The sequence below is a fragment of the Gopherus flavomarginatus genome, chromosome 15, assembly GCF_025201925.1.
Source record: "Gopherus flavomarginatus isolate rGopFla2 chromosome 15, rGopFla2.mat.asm, whole genome shotgun sequence".
Taxonomy (NCBI): Eukaryota; Metazoa; Chordata; order Testudines; family Testudinidae; genus Gopherus; species Gopherus flavomarginatus.
In genome coordinates this window covers 21,681,632-21,706,426 of record NC_066631.1, presented here as the reverse complement: position 1 = coordinate 21,706,426, position 24,795 = coordinate 21,681,632, and the positions used below count along the sequence as shown (strand labels likewise).

Here is a 24,795-nt window from a genome sequence, read left to right as displayed (position 1 = left end):
TCAAACAGTGAGCACTTCACATCTGTGTCTAAAGCAAATGTTTTTGGTGGTACACATCCTGCTTCGATTCTATCCTATATAGGTTCTTATGTCATGCTTATCACTCTGTCTGATTGCCTTTCAGGTGTATTAAGCCACATGACTAACACCTGGGATGTGTTTATTCGCTCATCTTCTTCCCAGGGAAAGAAGTGTGTGCCGTGCAGTGTCTTATTTTGATAGGGTGGGGGTTATATCCTGGGCTTACAACAATATTGCAAACATCTTTGTATTTATTTATGTTAAAGAAGACAAGGTCTAAGAAATGCACCTGTCACTTGGAGTGGAAGGTGGTGAGGTTTGTGATGGTTCTTAGTTTCTGGAAAAGTTAATTGTATAATCTTGGGCTGGCCTATAACCATGATCACTGTTTCTCCATTTCAGCTGGCATCAACCACAGAACTACTGGAAAGGGAACTGATTAAATACTTTATAAAATTCTAGATTCAAATTGAAGAATCTATGGTAAATCTATGGGCAAAAAAATGTACTGTTCCTCTGAATTCTGACTTACTTCCAGTTGACTTTCTCTTGCATAAAAATAAAACAAAACAAAAACCTATTGCTTGGATGGGTATAAGCTAAGGTTAATTTATTTCACCAACATTGTCTAGCATCCTGAAAATGTTTGCGTCATTTTTTGCTTGTTTAAACTACTTTGGTTAGGGTTTGAAGCTTGAGACTGTTACACTTTACAGATAACTAGCAGTTTGGATTTCTCATGTTTTCTCAAATCTTCCTTTATTATATCTTCATGTTAAAAACAACTATTTTCTTCTACTGTATCTAGCAAGTTCCAAAAGCAGATTTTTAGGAGAAAAGCTGAAAAATAATAGCTTTTCCTTCCTCAGGTGAGAGAGAAGATTTTCGACTATAAAATGCAGGTCTCCAAGGATGAATTACTTTTTTTTTTAAATCCAGTAGCAGAGTGAAGGTTTCAAATCACTGCAAATAATGAAAAAGAAGCTAAGCTATGCAACTGCAACTCATGTAGAAAAAACACAATGCTCTGTCTCCTCCTTAAATTCAATGAGTGAAACATAGTGAGAACAGATCTCAAAGAATGACTGCACCACAACTAAAGGTGGGGCAGAATTTGTGTGGGCTTATTCAAATAATGACACCTCTGCTTTGCGGTTGGGTTGGGGGAGAAGAGAGGAAGAAGGTCAAACTGCTGCAAAAGGTGCTTGGTGGTCAACTTTGCAGCAATGACTTCCCCCACCCTCCCCGAAATGTGCACAATTAAAAGCAAGCAGCTGGAATGATGGAGCTAATAATTAAGGCAAGCAAATGGCCTTTATATATACCGAACTTCCAAAAATATAAACTTGGTTGTATAAATTCCTGGTGCACATATTTAAACAATGTGCAAATGAAATTACAATGAATCACTGTTGCAGAGCATTAATGGAGGCGTAGATCAAAAAATTAACTAGTTGGCAAGAATTTTAAATAGATATGGGGTAAACTTGGTTCAAAAGACTTTTGTTTACCTCTGAATGCAGGAGGCTTGATTATATGCTTATAGTAATATTCTTCCATTATGTTGACAGTTGGTCTTATAAAAGAGCTGACAAATTTCTGGTCAGTCATCATCAATATCTCAAAGGATCCAGAGTTACTGTGTTTCTTGTGACACAGAGTCCAATTTGTAGCTAATGAAAGCTTGCAATGTAAACAATCTGCCACAAAGAGCAAATTACCAAACAAAATGCCAAAGAAGGCCATTGTTATTTAGAGAAGTATATTAACCTCAGTGGAGCATACAGGGGAAAAAAATCTAAAAGAGAGCCTTTGGTTGAACTGTCATATCTTCTGCCTAGATTATCCACTAATAAATAATCAAATAAGAAAGTTTATCCTTAATATGTAGTGCTTTTTTTTCTGCCCCTTAGGCTTTGCTGCAGTGATTTTCTTTTTGTGTATCTGATTTTCTTTGATGCAGTTAACACATCAGTGGAATTTAAAAAGCATCATTCTTTTTCCCTTTAATGTGAAAGCTTTAGTTACAGTCTTTTAACAATCTTAGTTCAGCTAAGATACAATTTAGAGAATATTAAGTGAGCAAGAATCTAGAAGATATTATTGGAGTCTGAAGGAACTTTTTCTACTTATTTTCTAAGTCTTAGACAAAAAAGATCAGACAGCAGAAGTGAAAGTCCAATAAGATAAAGGCACAGGAATTACCTCATTCATTCAGCAGAATAAATTAATAACAAAAAATGCCTGCATTCCTATTTGCTAAGAAAATTTGTTTTAAACCGAACATGCATAAAAATTAAGTTAGCATAAAATGTTAAAATACTATTAAATGTCAAAATAGTGTCGGCCAATCTTGAAGGTGATGTATAAAAGAAAAGGATATTGCTTTTGGGAGGATACACTATAGATTTGATTTTTAAAGTTTTTTTCTCTCATGGTTTTTTATTTAATATTAGAAATTCATATTTTGTCTACAATGGAAGACTACACTGACTGGAGAAATAGTGAAATAATATCACCAGTCAATAAACTGAACCCTGAGTCATTGCAAGGGGAAGGAGTTAGATTTAGAGTTCTTACTTAAACCCTTTTGTTTCCCACTTATTTTAGCTAGCAGTTCTTTAACAGCTAATGACTATTTTGGAGAAAGTATGCCTGGGTTAAAAATGAATCCCTCCTTCAATTAAAGGGCAAAGACCCCAAGCAGCCCTCCAGGAAAACCAGAGCAGAGTAGGATTCTAATGTGGGAAGCCATTGCTATTTAACGAAGTTATATATGTGTGAGCACACTGTTATCCATAACAAACTGAGGAGGACACAAAGGAAAAGGCCCTAACTTTCAAAGGTGCTGTGGACCTGCAGCTCCCTAGGACTTAGGAAAATAGGTCTATTTCAAAGTCTCCATAATTGCCTATTGTTCACCTGAGGACTCCGATCTGCGAAAGAAGTATAAGCTGGAACTGTATAAGAATGTCTGGGGTCCTGATCCTTTTTATCTCAGATCTGCTTGATGCTTCACACAGGGGAAGCTTAAGACAAAAGGCTGGGATTTCCAGTCCTAACCTGGAATCACCATGAATACAAACATTGGACTATAACCTATGAACTAATTCTGAAAACTCTTTGCAACTACAAAACTCACCATCTCTGATGAATCTGAATCTCGAGAACTGTACTCATGTCTGTTTGTATACTGATCTTTTAGCCAATACTCTCTCTTTTCAGTTTTAATAAATTTTAGATTAGTTATTAGGAACTGCCTGTAAGTATGTATTTCGGTAAGACCTGGAATATTCATTAGTCTGGGAGGTAATGTGTCCAATCCTTTGGGATTTGTAGAACTTTCCTATATGATTAAGATTTTCAGTAATCCTCATTATATTTGACGTGGGTGTCTGGGTGGAGGCGTAAGACTTGGCTGCTTTAAGGGAACTGTGTTGTTGGCTTCTGGGTAACCAGTAAGGTATTATAGAAGCTGTTTTGTGCTGGTTTGGTAAATCTAAGTATTGGAATATCCACCAGCTTTGAGGATTGTCTTCCCCATTCTTTGCAGTTCACCCTAATTGAGTGACCTCGGTTGGCTCCCTTGGGACTCCAGTCACACATGGAGTTCAGTGTAAAGGCATTTATCAATCCCAGGAGATGAGAAAGGTATCTGTCAGGGAGGCTGGGCTGGAACTCCTTCTGAATCAAAATATCTGACACTTCTTGTTCTGAAGTGCCTGATCTATTCACTAATACTGCCATTTAATGTGGTTCCTTGGAAAACGCTAACAAAAATCATTGCTCGCCACCTGATACCAGTGACGACAATTCCTGCTTGCAAGTCTACCTAGAAAGAGGCTACTCTACATGAAGGCACACACGAGAGAAACACATGACCCATGTATCCAGTCGATTACTTTTCCTTCCCAAAGAGACCCAGTTTATTTCTGTCCTACAGATACCTGACTTTCTCTCTTTATCATAATCATTCATTTACACCAGGAATCTGAAATAACAGAAAATGTCATTATTGTTAAAGAATACAAAATTCATACTTTTAAAAGCTGTTTTTAACTCTTGACTGAAATTTAGACCCTGACAGGTTGTAAGGTGTGACCAAAACTGAAGTAGGAATGTCTGAGGCACTTTTACATTATAGTAAACATGGGATTCAAGTGCTGGTCAGCGATTGTTGAAGGTAGTCTGCCATCCTGCTCAGCTCCTCTGAATCAAGTGCCAGTAGGAAACAGGCAGCAGTATGAGAGAAAGGTTATGAGAGTGAGCATACTGCGATCAACCTGCTGAGAACATCTCTGGACTCATTTGGAACTTGGCTTACTTCCAAGCTTCTCAGATTCACTATAACAGACGATGCCAAAATAGACAAAGAAGTAATGGACAATGGCTAAAACATACACGATATAATGCCTCAATATTTGCATTTTACACAGTACTTTTCACTCAGTGATCTAAATGCAGTTTGGAGACATTACATGATTAAGCCTAACACCACCCCTTTGCTGCATAGGTGCAAAGAGACTCATCCAAGGTTAAGTTATAGGTGTTTTGCAGATGTACTGACTCAATATCTCCTGCTCTTACTGGTTGGGTTGTGTCTGCAAGTCTAAAAAATTGGGTTGACCCTCACAAGAATTTAACTACCAATAGTGGGCTGTAGATTTTTTTTTAAATTATTTTTATTGTTTAAAGCAGGGACATTATTCTATTAAATGGAGATCAGCAGCTTTCTACTGGGACAGCAAAGCATTTATCTCTAAGCTCCGGGTAGTGGAATTTAAAGTCATGACATTTATGTATGGAAGAGCTAATTCCGTACATTTTTGCAGGCACCTTAAAATTATTACTTTTAATTATCCTGTCCTTCAGAGTCCTGTCCATTCAGACTCAGTAAACCAAATTTTCAAAAGTAGCCTTTAATTTTGAGTGCCTCAATTTTTTTTGTCCAACTTTGGAGACCTTGGGTTTTATTTTTCAGTGATGCTAAGCACCAGAAGCTCCTACTAACTTTTTTCAAAATTGGACTTTGGCCTAAACAGTCTAAAGTTGGCTCAAAAACCAAAAAGGAAGTCAACCTTTACTAGTAGGTGAGTGTTACAGGTTCCCCTCTCTGCTCAATCCACAGAGGAGATGAGTAGAGCTGTCCAGAAGAAAACAACTTCATTTCACAGCAACTTTTGAGTTTTTGTTCTGCATTTATACAAAGCGGAACAGCTCTAGTGGGGGTGAGGGAAAGATACATATCCCAGAAAAACCTATAGCCTAATGGTCAGAGTTCTCACCTAGGTTGTGGGAGAGGTAGGTGCAAGTCTCTGCTCTGAATCAGAGAAGGACTTGAACCTAGGTCCCCACAACCCAAGCAAGTACCCCAGCTGTTGCCTGTAGGCTACTCCAGGGACTCCCTCAACCCCACATCATCAAAACCAATATATCTCAACAATAGTTGAGCAAAACAGCACATTTCCACTGAGCTTTATATATGAGGGTTCCAGCCCCAGCTAAACAGCTTTAGCTCAAGATAAAGCAGCTCAAGCTTTTACGTCTGGAGAGCCCATGTTCAATCCCTGATGTTCTGGCCACAGTGGCAAATAAAATTAAAGGCTTCTTTTAAAAATTCCATCTATGCTAACAAAAATAACAAGTGCACATGGTGGGAAACAGGAAAAGTCCCAAGAACTATATTAACAGGAAACATGTTAAAATTGATACCACATCATCAAATATCCCATATTATATATTTATATGTGCATATAGTACATGGATTGTAGGTGTGTTTAACATAGTTATATGCTGAATGTCATCTTGGCCTTTCTATTTGGAACACTTCACTCAAATACAGTACAGCTGGAACATTACAAATATATATATTTATTTGCAGGTCATCTTTAAGATGACTGAAATTATTTTTATGACTATTGTACAAACAGACACTTTGTAGAACATGCTTCAGCCCAGAGCAAATTTCAGATATACACACATGAAAACAGGAGTTTATAATGAATTGCTGACAGACCTTTAACCATAAAAACAAATCCAGGTTGACAGCATGACTATAGTAAACAGAAAAGATATTTCAGTCTCATTGGTGAGGAGGACATTACTTGAGATACAGGATTTAAAGAGAGACTCACAAAAGCATTATGAAGGATATAAAGTTATTAACTTTCCCAGTGTCTCTTGGTTTTCTATAAAGGAGTAATCTATCCTGGAAAGAATGCTAATAGGCAAGATATAATACAGGGAAGTCATGGAATACAGTGCACAGTAAACTACATGTTCTTCTAATGTCTTTACAGGATCATAGATTTTGTGTATTATCACAATCACACAATGGAAGAGGATTTAAAATCTTCATGTGATACAAGGAGATGGATTAGAGTTAATATGACATAAGAGAACAATCTCAGAAATGATTTTGTTCATATCAAAACTGAAAATAGAAGACGGGTTCGGAAGAGATCTTAGATGAACTAGAACAAACTACTACAACAGGCTCACTATCACTGACTTTTGAGGGCTGTTTGCAGCATCATTAAGTCAAATGTAACACACCAATAAGAGCTCCCCAAAAATCCTCCAGTAACTGAGTCCATCCAACGGCACCGATTTTCTGCAAGGCAGAGTGGACCAGCTGGAACAGATTCCCTTGTTACTGAATTCAGCCAACAACATATGGCTCTAGCAGAATTTTTTTTTCTGCCTATCTAGACCTAAAGGGGAAAGTTATGATTCAATTAAAACTTATAATTACAAATTAGCTAAAATATATAGTTATGAAGTAATCTGTAGATACATGTTAAAAATTCAAAAGTCCCTAAGTGATTAGAAGCATAAGTCCCATTTTAAAAAAGCAACTTAGGCACTGAGGAACATTGATTTTCAATGAGACTTGGGCTCCCAAGTGCCTAACTCACTTTTAAAAATGGGAATTAGGATACTAAGTCAATTAGGTACTTTAAAATTTTTGTATCCACTCTGTGCGTCACACCATTAATAAACCTTTTTCTCCTGAGTTGCATTCATCTTATCCCCACTTTCCTCTAAGGACTGACTCCCACAAAGTGCTGAGCACCTTTTAACTCTCTTTGAAGTCAACAGTTGGTGAGAGTGCTTGGCACCTTTCATGACTGAGGTGGAAGGCCTTACTTCAGCAGAGTATTTAAGCACGTGAGCAGTCCTTTTAACTTCATACTTAAGGAGAAATTTTGCTCCTACTGAAGTCATGGGAATTTTGCATTGACTTCAGGGGAGCCAAGATTTCATACTTAAAGCTCGGCAATATAAAAGTACCATGCTACTATTATAATGCAACCTTGTGGTTTCTCTCCAGTTTTCACAATGGTGAAAGGTAAAGAGTGGGATCCATCAGCAATCTGTGCTGGGACCAGTGCTCTTCAACATTTTCATAAATGATCTGGAAAAAGGGGCAAACAGCGAGGTAACAAAGTTTGCAGTTAAGTCCAAAGCTGACTGCAAAGAGTTACAAAGGGATCTCAGAAAAATGGGTGACTGGGCAACAAAACAACTGATGAAATTCAGTGTTGACAAATGCAAAGTAATGCACATTGGAAAATATAATACCAACTATACATATATAAATTAGCTCTTCTCATTCAGGAAAGATCTTGGAGTCATAGTGGATAGTTCTCTTAAAACATCTGCTCAATATGCAGTGGTAGTAGAAAAAAACTAACAGAATATTAGGAACTATTAGGAAAGGGATAGAGGACCAGATAGTAAATCTATGGTACGCCCACACTTTGAATATTACGTGCAGTTCTGATAGTCCCATCTCAAAAAAGATATATTAGAATTGGAAAAAGTACAGAGAAGGGCAACTAAAATGATCAGAGGGATGGACCTGATTTCATATAAGGAAATATTAAAAAAAAGACTGGGACTGCTCAGCTTAGAAAATAAATGACAAAGGGGGATATGATAGAGGTCTATAAAATCATGATGGGTGGAGAAAGTGAATGAGGAAGTGTTATTTATCCTATCACATAATACAAGAACTGGGGATCACCCAATGAAATTAATAGGCCAAGATTTAAAAAACACACAAGGAAATACTTCTTCACACAATGCACAGTCAACCAGTGGATCTTGCTGCCAGGGGATGTTGTGCAGGCCAGAAGTACAACTGGGTTAAAAAAAAATAGATAAGTTCATGGAGGATAAATCCACCAATGGCTATTGGCCAAGATGGTCAGGAACACAACCCAATGCTCTAGGTATCCCTAAATCTCTGACTGCCAGAAGCTGGAACTGGACAACCAGAGATGGATCATTTGATAAATTGCCCTGTTCTGTTCATTCTCTCTGAAGCATCTGGCACCAGCCATAGTCGGAAGACAGGATACTGGGCTAAATGGTCCATTGGTCTGACCAGTATGGCCATTCTAATTTTCCTATGTTCCAATGGATGACATCCAAGGGAACCTATGGTTCTACAGATCATATGTAGTCTGGTCCTCACATGCTTCTCAGCCTGTGGTTACTGGAATCTCACTCCAGAACTGTTTGGAATGTATCCATTGAAAGTGTAGCTATAATCAGTGTTTATTATGGCCATATTTTTATATGATTGTGTAACCGACATATGAGTGCATATTCTTGGTCCGCCTCTGTTCCTGATCCACAGACGATATGAGTCTGTTACACCACCACATAGAGATTTTGTCTCTCTAGCTCATTCTTCTAGCTCTGCAGGTCCCAGTTTCATGCCTAATGTGGCAGCCAGGACAGCAGCCATCACAATTGCATTCATCCTGTGCTTTGCATAGTCAATAAAGTGTGAGTTTTTTATTAATTGAGAATTTTTTTCTCCATACGAGATCCAGACACTGTCATTTCAAATGTTGCCTAACATTCAGATTTTTAAATACAAGCTTTTTATCATACCTAAGAATGAAAAAAAAACAACGCTCCTATGAATGAAAAAAAAATCCAACAGAACCAGTTCTTCAAAGATATTCCCCTCAAGCATGGCACTCCAAATAAAACTGCACTGACAACTTTAAAGGGAGAAGGCCTATAAACAAAACTCAAACTAACTTCATTGATTTTGCATTGTCCAAACATAGAAAAGCACAAGAATAAACAGAGCATATTATAAATCAACAGAAATATTGAAAATTATTGTACCATGGTAGTGTCCAGTAGCCACTCATGGACCAAGACTCCACTGTACTAAGCACTCTACACACAGAGCAAAAAGTATTATTATTTGAATTCTAATTCTAATCACTTACCTAAGAAATAAATCTGATTTTAAGAACTCTGTTTTAATAATCTAACCTGTTTTTAGTAACATAGGAAAAGACATTTATTTACAATGTCTGTTTTATATTATTATTATTTATTATTAAAGAAGCAACAGTATCCCTTTTACCCATCCATCATATCAGTGGGAGACAATGATTTTAGAAATGTCCAATTAAGTCTCTCACGAGATATGACTTTTTGAGCAGCAGCTGCTTTGTAACTTTATCTCGCCTCAAAAATTCACTCCAATAATTAGGTTGGACTCTTAACTGACATGTGGAAATGGAATTACCTGCAGATCCTTGAGGCTTGCAGGAAGCTTAACTTATAATAACCTTCTTGTGTGCCAAAAGGTGGCCTAGGAGACAACCATTATTCAGCCAACCAGTCTATAAAAATTACATGACTTTTGACACACTTTTTAAATTGCCTTTAATTATTAACATTTACAATTCCTCTTAAAATGACAAAGTGCTTTGGCTGGAGAGATATTTAAATTTTTAATAACTTTGGAGAAAGCAAAGAAGCAAATCTAAGACCATGTTTTTTAAACACATACAATATTCTTAGACCTGGCCAAATTTAATTAATTTGTTTAATAATTTTGATGGATGATATGTTTATTTTAAGCGTGTTTTAGACTTTTAAAAATTATGCATTTTAAACATTTTTTTCAATTTTTATCAATTTACCTTTTCACAGTTGTGTGAAATAGGGGAGGGGGAGGTCAGACAATTATGTAATGACAGTAGACATTGAGATTCAAAAAGTTAAAGCTTTATAAAGGTTAAAACACAAATTGTCAACGTCACATGTGAAGATATACAAAGTAAATATCCTTAAATCAAACTAATTCTCAAGCAGCATTTTTCTTACTTTGCCTATCTGTTGATGGAAATAGTATGTGTGGTGAAATCAAAGTTTACTGACATTTACTTCAGTATCCCACGGTATGGATATGGAAGTACTGAAACAATATGATCACGTTGGAGAGCAGGTAGAAAAGAAGCAAAGTTTAAAGGTTCACACAATGGGCTTATCCAAAAATTACTGGTGCCTCCAAACGCAATAGCAATGATCTCCCTCCATTCCACACATCCCAAATGTTTCTCCTGTTATATCCGATAGTTCCAGGAATTCAATCATTTAACAGAATAGTGCGGCTACTATAGTAATCCAAAGGCGTAATTGGGTTGTTAATGATCTGAACTAGTCATAGCATTGAATACTGCTATGTTCAGGTATTTTTAAAATATTTAAATATATACAAATGGTAAAAAAGTGCACCTCTCCTCATGCTGTAGGCACCCTTGACAAGTGAAAAATAAATCAGAAATAATAACCTAAATAAAGCAGTACAATTTATCAAACATAACCACCATCAGTAAACCAGGCTGCTTAAAAACAGAAACACTTTTCTCCTCAAACAATTATTCACCTTTATAAATTTCCCTTCCAATTTTCGAATGCCTGGGAAAAAATATGAGCTTTGCACTAAAGATCATCAGATATGATATTTGTTATGGCTCAGAGTGAGCTGCACCAGTGATTCCTCTCTCAGCCTCTCTGTCGGCACTTCTTTCAAATGGCAGGTCTCTTCCTCCACTTTTCCCCAAAGTGGAGCCCTACAATTCACCCCACTCCGTTTATCAAATGTATTTACCTTAGAAGGGCCTATTGGGTTTGAGTCTAGCTACAGAATTCTCTGCAGGAGCTTGTGACCAGTATATATTTACCGTAACTCAGAACAGCTTTCTTCAAAGGCAAGTATGATTTATTGGTTCATAGAAATTTAACAAGCAGAGAGAAACAAGGTCAAAATAAAAACCTATATATGTATATCTGATCTTACCTAACCGTATCCTTTCCTTGCAAGTATAGATAGGTTCCACTTACATTGGTACCTCCGCCTCTGGGATGGAAGGGACAGACTATTCTGCTTCAGTTTCTGCCTCTATTTGTCTCTCCATCAGTCCTTCCCCAGGAGCAGTTCTGACAATTTACCCCCATCCCTTTCCCAAGAAGTCCTTTTAACCGTTTAGTTTCCTTTTGATCTTTAGACTCTCATCCTTGGCAAAACAGCTGTGTAGCTTGGGTTGGAGCCGGGAAGTCACCTCCTCACAGTTAACAGCTTGACTATTGTCTTTCGAGTGTTTTCTGGGATTTTACTTGTCTAGGCTATTGTACTGCCTTCCTGTTTGTTTCCCAGTAGCCCACTATTAAACTGAACCAATATATTCATACATTGCAATAACCAATAATTGTGAACTCTCTTAATTGCTAGTTGCATAGTCACACAATTATTACAGCTCACTCCACGTTCTTCACACTATCCTAATCCTTTTCCATTCTATATGGGCCTTGATTCCGAGAAGGATTCCTATTCAGGACATATGCAGAAGCACTCTCCTGATAGCAGGGCTGTAGCATGGTGCATCTCCTGATTTTAATCTAGATATTCTTTAGCTGTTTTTCTCAGGATGATTTTTGCAAAGATGCTGAAATTACCCAGATGTTGTTGCCATCAGACTTCTCCCACCCCAGATGGGTTTATCTGAAGCAAACAGGCACTCTCATTGCCAAAACTCCTGAACACCCACACTTAAAAAACTCTGCAGTATCTGGAACGTTAACCAAAGTACAGTTAATGAGCCAGAATGTTACTAATAGCTCCTTGGCTGCTAAGCCTAGTGCCGCCAGGCAAATGTCCAGGAAAACAATACCTGAATACTGAATCCCAATGTGAGAAAGCCTGTGATGCTGTTGGAACATCACCATGGACTTACTCCCCATATCCAGCATATTATCTAAAAAAACAAACAACAACAAAAAACAACCTAAAATTGGCTATACAATAAACAAGAAGTTAAGAAGTTCCATAGCTGGTATTACACAACAAGAAAGGGATGAAGCAGCTTTAGGAAAAATACCAATAAGAGCTGGTATTTCAACTATCCCCCAAACTGAATTCCACCATCCCTAAATTTTATTCAGGTTTGGATAGATCCCTCCCTCCAACCTTGTCCCTGCCTTCAGGCCCTCAACTCCTACCCTTTGGTCATCTTCTCACTCTTGGTCCCTGCACTAACCCCGTTCAAGATGGGGCTTGCCACATTTTTGTCCCCTTGCATAGTACTTGGTATGTTAGCTGCTGTTGTGTGTGTATCAAACAGCACCTTGCTCCTCTGATGGAACTCCCCAGGATGCTCAGTGTATAACTGAGAAGAGGCATTGGAGCAGGAAATCTTGCATGTTTGGAGAGTTTTGTGTAAGAGGCAACTTGTTTACTGTTGGGGCACAAGAAACTGGATTGATCCAGGGGACGGTTGGTTGAGGAGGGGGAGACGTTTGCAACAGACTTGATAGGGAGGAGGTTCGGATAAGCACCTGAAGTTCAGGATGACTCTGTGAAGTGAAACATGTCTCCAGACTTTTGAGGTTTTCCCTACCACTAGCTAGAAAGAGAGGAACTACACCAGAAAGGCTGTGAGAACCTGACAGAATCCCAGAGTCTTGGATAGAGGAGAATAGTTTTGGTCTTGTGCTAGCACACATGACCCAGTGCACTTCTGATACTTCTTTTGGACAACACCTGCACACAACCCTCAAATCTATCAAATACAAACTACTGCATGTCAGATATGTCTAATCTGTATGTACATCAGAGCTGACCAAACTACCAAATACACTACACAGCAGCCATATTAATAAAGGTTGGCCAAGAAGGAATTAAATTGTTGGAGAAAAGAATAAAAACACATCTAAAACATTTTTTCCTCTTTCCATTGCTCTCCTATCATTCGCTTCCTGGATTCTTCTTGCTGACCATCATTTTTCTCCTACCATTAGTTTCCCAGTTAACCTCATATTGACTTATTCCCACTGTTTCTAAGCCTGGCAGCATTTTCTTTGAGAGGAGAATGGAGAAAAAACACTCTTACCAATATATGTTGCCAGCTTCGACTGCTTCTCATCCACTCCTTACTCTGTAGCCTCAGTTTACATTTAAGACTCCAACAGGAGGAGGGCATATTAAATCAAACCTAATTACATGTATTAATTAATGGCACTCAGTTGTCTGTGTGCTCCTGCAAGAGCAGAATAGACAAAAACATATTTAGTTATCCATTTTCCACTCTTTTGCAGGCCACTGGCCTCCTGGCAAAAACATCCTAATGTACATCAGGTTGGGTACTCAGATTAAAAATTAGTTTATTGTCAGCAATGGCCTGCAGTTTGATTACTTAATCAAGTTTGCTATGAAATTGGTGCAGCGCTCTGGAGAATAATTCTGCCTCAGAGCCTACCGCATTTTAAGACAGGCTTCAGAGATTCATAATATAATTATCTTCCAGCAAATCCAGAATCTCTCTCCCCCCAAAACCTACAATCAGCAATCACCTCCAGCAAGCTCCCATTCACATGCTACAAAGCTATAGTTTTGAACTGGTATATATAAAATTCAACACATATGTTTTGTTTCATTCCTTTTATCTCTTAAGTAAAGATATTACATAAAACCTACATTCAAAGGCACATACATTAAAATTAATAGGTAAATACAGGCCAGCAGGTGACATCATTATCTGTTGTCTCCTTTTCAGACCATCCTAAGAACACAGAAGAGACAATGGTTTCACCGAAAAGGCAAACATCTAAAACAGTAGATGCAACACATGAGAGCATCTTTCAACTCCTATTCAGAGTTTTCTCCATTATGAGTGGTAAGATTAAAGACAGAGTTCTGAGGCAATGAACACAGCAGACGATGCAAAGAAGAGATTAGGGATGGGAGAATCAGTTCATTAGGACAAAATTAATACTTAACTGAATCTTTCTTCAAACACAACAGAACTTTGAGGTTTTAAAGAGCTTGGGTATCTTTGAAAGAAAAGTAACCCCCAGGTAATCTGTGCTTTCTGGTAGCAGCTGGCACTAGAAGCAATGAAAGCCTGTCTTCCCAAGACAGGAAGCAGGAGTACTGTACCAGAAATCTTGTAAGAAAGTTGTTCTTGTGAGTTTTCAGGTCCCGCTTTTGAAGATCTCAAAGACTCTAACAGTGCTGATAAATTTGCATGAGCACCCAACAGTTGGGTGCTTAGCTAAACTGAACTCTCCAAAGCTCTTGCAAGTTCAACATCACTAGTCAAAATGTCCCAGGGAAAACTCTCAACAGTGCCGGAACATCCTACTGCCTAAGACTCTGCTTACCTATGCGACTTCCTTTTCTCTTCTGTGTCTCGTCAGTCATCCTAATGATGTCTTGCATACAGCCCATCACCCAAATCTACAGAACATCTTAACACACTGCTACAGGCGTAGTGACATGCTTCAAGTTACCTGGTTGGGGACTTCATTTATCATTCAAAATCTCTCCTTCCCAGCACTAGCCTTAAAATGGAAGAGCCCCTAATCAGAACACAAACCTTGCAATGTGTGTTTTCATTCTGGAGTGTTACACTACACCTGAGGAAACATTTTACCAATATACCAGATGATGCTTTCAGAGATTATCTGAAAAACCTGGACACAACGGTGTTAATCTTTTACTCTGTTCAGGATAAGTTACCACCGAAAATGCATTTTTCCTCTTGTTTCATCTATGTCAGAGTCCTCCTACAATTGCATAAAGCATCCAATGAAGCCATGAATTTCAAATCTTAAACCAATGATCGTGCTGACATTTCATTTTTTCCCTTCCTTATTAAGATGAAAGATAGTTAGGGCCCTGCGTGGATACACAAATGTGTATCTGCATCTGATCTGCGATCCTCAAAAATTATCTGCGGATATCCGCTTCAGCAGATACCTGCATTGGCAGACACCCGCAGTTCTGCAGGGCTCTACACTGGGGGCTGGGCTGAGGCTCCGAGGCACACCCCTCCCGCCCCCCCATGCCGGCCAGGGAGACCCACATGGGCAGCTGTGGGGAGCCAGCATGGATTCGCAGACCATTCACCTGTCCTCAGCCAGGCAGTTAGCCTGGGGGCTGTGACACGGCTGGGGGCTGCTCTCGCCCCTTTCTACTCCCCGCACCGCGGGCACGTGGAGGGTGCACTGTGACTCTGCACAGCTGCTCACCCGGCTCTTACCGTGCTGGGGGACCATGAAAGAGTTTTACAGATGAAGGAAATAGAGCTAACATTTTAGACAAATCTTGCCCCCCCCCTCATTTCTCCTCTTTCAGTCATCAATCCTGCATAACCCTTTTTGTGTTGATTTTGGCCAGTTCTTAAAAATGATATCTTCAAAATCTACAATATCTAAAGAACACTCTTATTATTTAAATAGTAAAATCAGTACTGTGGTACTGCATTTTATAATTAACCACTTGTGTGAAATGTGTATGAAAATACCAGAGAATGGCCTATAGAAAAACACATGTACACTATCCACAAAGAGGGGGAAAGACCCTTTAGACTGTAGGTAAACACAGCTTATCCCGCCTAATGAACCTCTGCTGTGGCAAGTATTTTATGGTCAAGTTCAAGTTCTATATATAAATCAAGAGCAAATCCTCTAATAAGCATGTCCAGAGTGCTGCACCATGGATTCGGACACCCAGAAAATTCTCATTGTTTGACAAACTTAATCCTAAAAGGACAAAGATATTTGTGAATTGCTGCATATGTCTGAACCTTAATTAAGAAGAGACTAATTAGGTTTATATTTAATATACTGAGACTTAAGTCTGCAGACTTACATCCACTCAAATGAGTTACTGACTAATTGCCATTTCCTCAACATTTGAATATCTCACTGGATTTCTGATGCATCATTTTCCTAACAAACGTACTGCTCCAAAATATTCGATGCCACTATTTTGCTTATTTATTTACTGTTCTTTATTCATCGTACCATGAGTTTCTTTACATGGATGAAAAGCACCACATTCCTACAGACTGCAGTTTCTAAAATGATCTATCCTAAGTGAGTCATGTTTTTACTTCCCTGTTTGCATAGCAAATGCAGTAACAAAATGGAAGGCAGTCTATGGATCAACCACAAACAGAACAGAAAGGAGCCAGAAAAATTCACACTTACTCATCAACTGTGTGGCGAGAGACTTTGCCTCAGTTGCCAGAAATGCCTTAGAACACTTTAAATTGAAAGTTTGGAGAAAAATCTCAGGAAGCGGTTTAAATAATTCTCTTAATTGGATATAAAATGAGTGGTGGTAGTGTCAGGACCCTTTGACATGCTTAGAACAGTAATTTTAAGAATAAAGTTTTAATTAAATAAAAATTAAGAACAGTTTAAATTAGAAAATACAGTAGTAGTGGCTATAGGGTTATGTAACATAGTGGGAAATTCCATAGGAATAGTTGAAAGCCCACAAAAATGAATAGGGATGATGCAATCAAGGCAAGGTATTGCATCACTTCCTATGGAGAAAGACTAAGCAAAACCCCATAGGAATACACTGTCGCCCATAGAAACAAATGGGACTTCCAGACAGGAAGTAGCTAGGGTTCATCCAAAACTCAGCTAAAAAACTCTACAGGAATACATTGAGCCCATAGAAGTCTATGGGAGGAGGAGCTACTAGTATACATGAGTAATTAGCATATAATTAACATATGCTAATATCTGAAAGCTGATTTATGATCATAATTCAGCCAATTATAGCTAATGAGCTGCAAATTGTATGTGAAGTTGACAGCCAGCAGGCTAACACCTTGTAGGGAGCAACAGGGCTGCCCAGAGGATTGAGGGGGCCTGGGGCAAAGCAATTTTGGGGGCCCCTTCCATAAAAAAAAAAGTTGCAATTCTATAGAATACTATATTCTTGTGGGGGCTCCTGTGGGGCCCGGGGCATGGGGCAAATTGCCCCACTTGCCCCCCACCCCCAGGCAGCCCTGGGGAGCAAGGACTAGTTAAAGAGAAGAGCTCTGCCAGACACCTGCAAGGAAGAAGGCGCTTATGGACCAACAGCAGCAGTGGAACCCAGCAAAGGAGAGGCTGCTTGAAAAGCAGCTACTGCAGTAGCAGCAGCCGCCTGCCCAGGATTTCGGGGTTGCCCTTGGCAATGGCCACTCACGCCACCCAGCCAGCAAGGGGCCTTCGCAGCAGTCACTGCAGCAATTACCCAGCGGGCTGCCGTCTCTCCTGCCTGAGGAACCACTTTACCTCTGGAAAAGGAAGCAGAACAACACAGCAGCCAGTAGCACACGCTCAGCAACTAGCCAACCATGGCTACACCTTCGCCCTCCAACACTATGACAGAACAGAAGAACCACTCCAATGATGAATCAAAGGGATTTTAAAAAGGCCTTTGTAAAAGCCAAAATCTTCCTCTATTTTATCATCTTAGAGCATAAGGGTTTCAAGTGTAAATAAAGCTGGATGCTTGTGATCTGAGTAAGATTCCCTACCCATTTAGTAACTCCCAGGCCTACGCTTAGCGGCTGTTTGGTTTTAAGTGTTTAATATTGAATGTTAATTAATATATTGTCATATGTTTAACTGCTATATTGTTATAAGGTATAGAGTATTAATAGAATGATTATATTATTGTTATATGCTACAGAATTAATTGAAACTATAAAATTGTAGTTGTGTCTTTATTTGCTGTGCCACTTTATTCCTTTTTAATTGTAACTCTATTATCACTACTCTTTTACTGTACTCACTCACTCCTAAATAAATATTATTTTTGTTTTCGAAGACTTTATTGCTTGTTTGCCTATTCTTGATTGGAAGGCTATATCCATTTTCTTTCCAGGGGAAGTTAGCTAACTGCGGCTTTCCCTGGAAACTCCTTTAGGGTGGGCCACAACCTTAATTACCGGAATAGATAAATTAGGAATAAAAGATTTTAAATTAAAAAGCAAATCTTCCAGTAACAACTGTTGGTACAGTCTTGACATTGCTTAACTTAACACTGTGTTAAGGACATCAGGATGCAAATAGTAGGTTCATCATGGAAAATTCAGAGAGCAGAAACTTTGTACAGTACATTTATAACAATAATAGACTCTACCTTCCTTTTCCAGTTATCTTCCTATAAAATACATATCCTGGAAATATCTGCCTCATGTTTTCAGGAATCTAAAAGCCTCCATACTGGTCCCATTGCATTTGGAAGTCAGCATGGTTTCCTCACCAATGGATGGAGGCTAAAGTTTTAGCTTCTAATAGGCAAAGGATAGGGAATACAGTTAAGATGTTGAAAAAAATAAAAATCCTGAACCAAACCTTTCTCCTGTTTCAGAAAAAAATGGATAGCTATTCTATCCACTCCCCACTCGTTTTATTTTTCTTGCAGACTCCTGTATTTCTAGGTTCTGGTAGGACTGAAAGAAATTCATAAAGACAACTGCTCCCTTGAGACGTCTAACAGATTTAAAAATTTTATTAAAGTTAATGTTCAAAATTAAATATACACAAGTTCAGAGGGAAGGTACTGTAAATCTGGGGTCAGGCTTGAGTTGTGAGGGATTACCGGTATCGGTTGCAAGGATCATGAGATACATACATATCACATAACCAGCATAGACCCAGATTAGGGTGCGGGAGTTTTTAAAGCATCAGTGGATAAGTGGGCTCGGGTACGCCACCCATGGAATATATTAAGAGTCCAAGTCAGTATCAGTGTAGCAAATAAGTACATGGGTGGGGTGTGTCCCTGGGCCATTCAGATAAGCATCTGGAACAGAGTCTTTGATGTTTGTCTCTAAAGGAACAGAGTTATTGTAAATTAGTTCTAGGACTGTGTGAAATTCTTAGGGACTTTAAAAAAACCCTCAAAATTTGAGGTTTTCCACATTTTGGTTGGATTTTGTGAAGATGGGCCAATCCAAAATCTGCAAAATTTATCCTATTATAAGAAAGGGACATATCATGAAATTAAGGAACAGCACATTTAAAATTGATAAAAGGAAACACTATTTCACATAATGTACAGCTGGACTGTGACATTTATTGCCATAGGCAGAGGCGGCTCCAGGCACTAGCATGCCAAGCGCGTGCCTGGTGCGGCAAGCCACAGGAGGCGCTCTGCCGGTCGCAGCGAGGGCAGCAGGCAGGTTGCCTTTGGCAGCGTGCCTGCAGAGCGTCCGCTGGTCCCGTGGCTTTGGCGGACCTCCCGCAGGCATGCCGCCAATTCCGCGGGACCAGGGACCTCCCGCAGGCAAGCCACCGAAGGCAGCCTGCCTGCCATGCTTGGGGCAGCAAAATACCGAGAGCCGCCCCTGGCTACAGGATATATAATTGAGTCCAAGAACACAACAAGATTCAAAGAAAGACAAGACATTTTATATGGATAAGATTATTCAGAATTAGAATAATAAACATAAATAAGCAAGTGCTTTAGAAGAGAGATAAAAATTCAAGCTTCAGGGCATAAGCCAACATCTAACTTTTTGAAACTTTCTCTGGAAACTGGAAATCCCATAACAGTCTAACACCAAATTTATTTCCCTGAAACATTTAGAATTGGTCAGTGTCAAAGACAGGATACTGGAGTAGATGGACATCAGTTGTGAACCAGCATGGCTCTTCCCATGTTCCTATTTTAGAGTAAAAACCTCACTACTTTTGAAAGTTTGATATTTCATTTAAAAGACGAATCCATTTTCACATGGATTCACAGAAAAAAAAATGAACAGTAAAGCTTTTCAACTGCAAAATGAGCTGGAATGAAACTGCAAGTATTATTCACAAAGTTTTATGAAAAAATATTAGCTAATTCTTTCCAATGACAAGCTGCAAGATTAGGCCTGAATTCTATCCAATTCTATTACTTAATTCTAATCAACGACTGTGTGCAAAAAAAATCAAGTCACAGTGATCTGGCTAGAATTTTGGTACATACAGTGGAACATTAACTAAACAATTCAGAACCCTTTTAAATATTTAGGCTCCAACTCAAAATATTTAAGCACATGTTTAACTTTAGCACATATTTACATCTTACTGAAGTTTGCGGGACTTAAGTATGTGCTTAAGTGCTCGTCTGAATAGCCATTATAAGGTGACTTGCAGCTTGTAAAATATAGTACTTTCGCTGGTCTTATACAGGGTTGACAATACACCTTTCAAGGATAAATAATTCATGCTGCAATGGAAATGTTGCATCTCTGGAACAGCATCTTCTCGGAAATTCTTTTTTAACCTTACAGGTCATGTCCTAAGAGGCTGTTTTCTTCCAGATTGTCCAAGTCAAATGAACCAGAAGTACTCTAGAACGCATTTTCTGAACTCATATTCCAGAGAATGGGTCCACTCTGAAGAAAGCCATGATTGCATCATTAAATCGTTCAGCTGCCACACAACCAAGTGTGCATCTCATCAACAGTTAAACAGAAATGATCATTCATAAATTAGTGAAACACAAAGTTCCATTTGATACACCTGCTCCCACAATCGGAGTGTATACTCTAGGATGTAGTTACATTCATCCAGCAAATGCTTGTTGCTGTGGCACGAGGATGTATCCTTTAAGCAGGCGGCTATGTTGACTACTTTAATGCTTTTGGCCTACATGAAAGTCTGCGGAAGTCTCCGTGGTTATGTCCTTGTCCATTAGGCGCATGATCATTCCATTTGATCCTGCCTACCCACACTATCAGATCAGAACTTTGCACTGTAAACAGAGATCTATATAACCTTAACCCCTCACCACACCCCCAGACAAGCCTAACATGCACAAAACTCAAAGGGTTTGATACAGATGCTTATTCATCTACAAAACTAGACTAGAAATCTCATAAAAAAGGGATTGTTGCAAGCATTCTGATATTTCCTGCTCCTGTTTAAGCTAAATACCACACAAACAGCTTTGTTTTGGCAATTCCTGACCAGAAGTTGGAAGGAGAAATGAAACAGGACAGATGAAGCAGAAATGAAAAATAATTTTAAAACAAAGGTGACTGAAGATTTTCAAACGTCTGAAGAAAAAAATATTTGGTACAGTGTTAAAGAATTGAATCAGTTCTTAATTTATTAAAATCACTTCCCACATCCCTAATGCACCCGGATCAACTATTTAAATATAATTTATGTTCTCTAAAGTCCAGTCACCTCCTGCTCGGTTGCCTTTCAATACAAAGGAGTGATAAGCATGACATTATGCTTTGCTTTATAATTCAGGAAAATATTCTCTCTGGTCAGTAATCAGAGCCTGACTTTTTATAAAAAGCAATCTGCTTCTGCAGACAGTTCAGCACTCATCCATCTCAAACGGAAAGTTAGGCTGAAAACTGTCAAGATGTCAAATGCACAGAATGGCAAGCTTGCCCCAGTTTGTTCATATTGTTTTGAAACACAGTTTTAAAAAACAACAAATTATAATCTTTCAGTACTATTTCCCCTTCTCAAAAACTGTCAAAATTGCAGCCGAAGTTTTTTTTTTTTTAGTGTTTGTTACTCAGAAAGGATCATGAGGAGTTTAATCTGTTCATTAATGCAAATTTATTTAAAGCAAGCAGCATGGAAAACTTTAAAATGTGTTAATCACCATTTGTTTGGACTCAGCAGCCCCTGATGTACTCGCTGATATAAACATGTCACAGACAAGCCAAGAGATGTGAACAATGTCATTTAAAGACGCAATAGGTTTTCACAACTCATAAAACAGCCATATATGTCTCTTTCACCCTCACAATCTACAACTATTTAATATGTAATATTCTTAGTTCCTAGTGACCTTAGATGGATTGCCACAGTGGGTTATAAATGGTGATGCTTTCAATAATCACATGCATCGTTTTTCTTTTCCAAGAGATTTCAGCACTGATGAGAAGTGCCAGATTGACAGGCTTCGAGATTGGAGTCCTTTATTAATCCACAAAAAAGGTACTGCCAGGGCAGTAGCAGGGCCAGCTTCCTCAATGTATCCCCATCCTAACCTGGAGGGAAAACCATGTTTAGAAGAGAAGGGGGAGTTCAGTCTATATGCTCATTCGAATTCTTGACCTCACTCCTGAAGCTGTTGACAAGAGATTCCCATTAATGATGATGGTGAGTTTTAGAGATCCGGATAAATGCCACTAGGAAGAGATGAATGTGACAAGCAAGCTACTAGTGATCAAACAGTGGATCTGAACAGATGAGACGGAGGTATAAGGCTCTGGAACCACTTAGTAACATTACCAAGTCACATTTTATTTCCATGTTACTTTTTTTATGATCATGGAATTATAAAAATGCAGTGCCGGAAGGGACCTCAAGAAGTCATCACATCCAGCCCCCAGCACTGTGCCATGACCAAGTAAACCTAGAACATCCCAGATAGGTGTTTATCCAACCTGTTTTTAAAAACTTCCAATGAAGTGGACTTCACAACCTGCCTTAGAAGCCTATTCCAAAACTTAACTACTTGTATAGTTAGAAAGTTTTGCCTAATATCTAACCTAAATTTCCCTTGCTTCAGATTAAATCCATTACTTCTTGTCCTACATTTAGTGGACATAGAGAACAACTGATCACAGTCCTCTTTGTAAAAGCCTTTAACCAGGGGCGGCTCCAGGCACCAAGCGCGTACTTGGGGTGGCAGCCACTGGGGGTGATCTGCCGGTTGCCGCGAGGGTGGCAGGCAGGCTGCCTTCGACAGCTTGCCTGCGGAGGGTCCGCTGGTCTCACAGCTTCGGCGGACCTCCCACAAGCATACCTGCCATGCTTGGGGCAGCAAAATGCCTAGAGCCACCCCTGCCTTTAACATATTGGAAGGTCCTCCCTCAGTCTTCTTTTCTCAAGACTAAAAATGCCCAGTTTGTTTAAGCTTTCCTCATAGGTCAGGTTTTCTAAACCTTTTATTATTTTTGTTTGCTCTCCTCTAGACTCTCTTCAATTCGTCCACAGCTTTCCTAAAGTGCGGCTCCTGGAATTGGACACAGTACTCCAGTTGGGGCCTCACTAGTGCTGAGTACAGTAGGACAATTACATCCTGTGTCTTATATACCACACTCCTGTTAATGTTCTCCAAAATCACATAAGCCTTTTTTTGCAGCTGCATCACATTGATAACCCATTCAGTTTGTGGTCCACTGTAACCCCCAGATCCTTTTCAGCAGGACTACCATGCAGATTGTTATTCCCCGTTCTGTAGTTGTGCATTTAATTTTTCCTTCCTAAGTGATGTACTCTGCACTTAGCTTTATTAAATTTCATCTTCTTGAATTCAGATCAATTCTCCAGTTTGTTGGGCCAAGTCAGGAGACAGGGGATGTGAGGAGACAGACAGAACTCATAAGGGCTAGTGGGGGAGGACAGACTGCGGCAGGGGCTGAATGGGAGTGGAGGTGCAGGGCCACATGGGGGAGGGAGGTGCAGGGCAATATGGGAAGAGGAGGAGGGGGTGCAGAGCTACAGGGGGAAGAGAGATGGCTGAGTGGGGGCACAGAGACACATGGGGATAGGGGGTTCAGGGACACATGGAGATGAGGGGAGGGGCTGGCTGAGGAGGTGCAGAGACACTGGAACATGGGGTGCAGGGCTACATGGGGGGAGGGAGATGGCTGAGTGGGGGCAGAGAGATAGATGGGACAGGGGGTACAAGGACACATGGAGATGAGGGGAGGGGGCTGATTGAGGGAGTGCAGGGCAGATATTCCAAACCCACGGGAAAAACACAGAAATTGGGCTTGTTTTTGGCTTAACTGGCTTATGAGTTGCTTATTGGATAGTTTTTGACTTGTAGCTTGTTGCTTCTTCTTTTTTTTTTTATTAGCTCCCGGCAAGTAGGGGCAAGGGGCAAGCAGGAGCAATGGGGGACAGAGTCAGGGGCACATCGCAGGCCCACCACAGTCCCAGACTGGATGCTGGAAGGATCTAGTCACATAGACTGTTGGGGTTCTTAGAGACTGGCTTGTTTTGGCCTTATTCTGAAATGGGATTAGCTTCATTTTTGGCTTATTGTGAAAGTCGGGGTACTTATTTACCGCATGAAAGTTGGCAGCTCTGGTGCAGGGCAACATGGGGACAGGTGAAGGGGGTTTAGGGCCACATAGGGATAGGGGGAGTGGGTGTCTGAGTGGGGGTGGAGGAACACATGTGGACAGGGGGTGCAAGGACACGTGGGGGTGCAGGGACACATGGGGATGGGGTAGATGTGCCTGAGTGAATGGGAGAGGCTCGGGGTCAGCCAGGGTCTGCATGAGGGAAGCTCCCTAATAGTCCCTCCCCACCCACACCAAAAAAAACTGTTCCATACTCTTCCCACCACACCCAACAACCCTTCAAGTTCATACTCAGGCTCCTTCCCAGCAATTACTTCCCTCAGTTCCTCCATTTCCCATGACTCCCGCAAGCCTTTACACTGCTTCTGAGGGGTGCAGGAACTACTGTTCTGTATTGTAGTTTAAATGAATTATTACCCACAGTTCCATATTAATATGCCAAGTACAGAACTAATTTGTGAAAAAACATTTCCGGAATCTTTTTTGTGGTCTGTATTGTTATACTTGTATTGTATACTTGCTGGCAAGTATTTTGAAATAAATTACCAAACTAATTGAAACTGTTGTGATTATATTGTGTTATTTTGACAAATAAAATATGCAG

The 24,795-nt window shown here is 39.6% G+C and overlaps 1 protein-coding gene across 7 annotated transcripts in view; it reads right to left on the bottom strand.

Moving 5' to 3' along the window:
- RIMBP2 (RIMS binding protein 2) overlaps nucleotides 1-24,795 on the bottom strand; it is a 349,201-nt gene that overhangs the window by 185,154 nt on the left and 139,252 nt on the right. The gene's annotated exons all lie outside the window — the stretch shown is intronic.